This window comes from Egretta garzetta, unplaced genomic scaffold (genome assembly GCF_000687185.1).
Source record: "Egretta garzetta isolate BGI_Z169 unplaced genomic scaffold, ASM68718v1 scaffold34, whole genome shotgun sequence".
NCBI lineage: Eukaryota > Metazoa > Chordata > Aves > Pelecaniformes > Ardeidae > Egretta > Egretta garzetta.
In genome coordinates, this window is record NW_009259586.1 from 3,904,700 (window position 1) to 3,906,619 (window position 1,920).

The 1,920-nt window shown below is 49.2% G+C and overlaps 1 protein-coding gene across 1 annotated transcript in view; it reads left to right on the forward strand.

Moving 5' to 3' along the window:
* Positions 1 to 508: 508 nt before the first annotated feature.
* LOC104125392 (histone H3.3A) overlaps positions 509 to 1,920 on the forward strand; it is a 7,098-nt gene continuing 5,686 nt past the window's right edge. Inside the window, exon 1 of the mRNA XM_009637834.2 lies at positions 509 to 520. The gene's annotated coding sequence lies outside the window, so the exon portion shown is untranslated. The remainder of the gene's footprint in view (positions 521 to 1,920) is intronic.

Genomic DNA, 1,920 nt, shown 5'->3' on the forward strand with positions numbered 1-1,920 from the left:
GAGATCCCCAGCACCAGATTGCCTGTCCCCAGGGAACAGCAAAGTATGCAGATAATTAAGCTTACTTGAGTTTACAACTCGTAACCTTCATGTCACTTTATGGAAACAAACTATATTTAACGGAAAAAAAAAGGAAGAAAATATTTACATTTTGACAACATACAACTTGTTCACATGAACGACCACCAAACAAGTTCCCATATGTTATCAGGAGGAGGTTTACAGTATGATGTGACCTAGTGTACAAATCCAAGGCTTTCAAAGTATGGCTCACATCCCGCTGTCAGCACTCCGCAGCCCCCAAACCCATTCAGCTTCTCTGCAACTGTTTTCCCTGAAGTATTTTTAGCATCCATCTGAAAATATATGGTTTGCCCTCTGGGAAGAAGCTAATTGCACCATCACCTTTGTTCCACACTGTTTCATTTTCCTCCTCTGTCCTTTTCAGCTACTGGGTTCTGATCTCCCTTCTTCTCCTCCATTTCTTGAACTCCTTCTTCCACTGCCACTTCCTTCTTCCCTAATCCTCGACATCCTTGTTTCCATGGTCATGCTTAGCCATGTTACCACCTTAGTCTTCCTCTGCCTAGTGTACTCACAATCTCTCTACCTCATCCCCTTGTCACCAGGGTTCTTCCCATTCTCGCTTTTGACTGATTGCTTTTCTGTCGTTGGTGTGACTCTACCTCTAAGGGCAGGTCCTGTACCCTCCTTTACAACAGTAACAGTCCTAGCAGGCTCCTTCACTCCAATTGCTCCTATCAGGTGGTCAAACATTAACCGTAGACATCACCAGAAATAAAGTAACTTATGAGGCTGTGACTTGCCAGCTCCCTGAAGATCACAACAAGATCTTCACGATGGACATAAAACCTAGGAGCCGTTGTGCAGCCATAGACTCGGTATTCTGAGCTGAAGGAAGAGGATGTCCAATACCCTGTGATCCCTGCAGCAGGCATACAGTTGTACGGATTCATGCCTCTGCATTTCTTGCAGCTCTTTTTATTCCATGTAGCATAGTGTGAAGGTGGGGAAGAAGTCCCCCATCACCAACTTCATGAAAACGCAGACTGAAAGAATGCACACCGCACTCTGAACCTGCCCTTCTCATTTTGGGAGCAGGAGATATGGGTAATTTTTACAACCTTTTTTGCTGTATGCAGACGACACCCTAAAATGATACAGGTAGATAGTTCGGCAGACATATTTTGTTCACGAGGAGCAATCCCAAACTTTTTTCTTTTACGAAGGATAGTGAACACCCAATCAATTCCCACCTGTTACACATCCATCGCTAGCCCATCCTCACAGAGACAACGCTCACTCTGAATCCACCTCATTATCCCTACTGCAAAGAGAGAACTGAATATCATCGCCTCAACTTCCAAACCAAACAACTTATCAGAGGCCACGTTCACACAGCACAAGCTCCAGGAGGCCGCGTATCCTTGGGAGAACGCAGCAAAACAATAATTTTTGCTTAGGGAAGACACATTCCAGCAATAAGCCTTCATCGAGGCAGCGGCTCCAGCAATGGAGGCCATACGCGCCAAGAGGCAACACACACGCGTCTCCGTCACGGAGGAATCGCACCCGAGCGGTGTAAGGAACGGTGGGAACGGGACAAGGGCTTCTCGTGATTTTCGTGTCACATTTCCCATGGGGCAAGATTTCTCACACGCACATGTAACACATTCCCCTAGCCTGCCTGCGGGCAACTCCTCAAAGACACCCACCCCGAGGAGGGAGCCCACTCGAGCTGCCCCTGGCAGGCCGGCACCGCGCGAGGCGCGCACCGGCGGGGCTTGGTCCTTGGCAGGGTTTCGGTCCTCGGGAAGCGCCATGCAGCGTGGCGCCCGGCTCTTCACGACGCCTCCCTCTGCAGGCGACCGAGGAGCCCCCCAGGACTCCTCAGGGGGT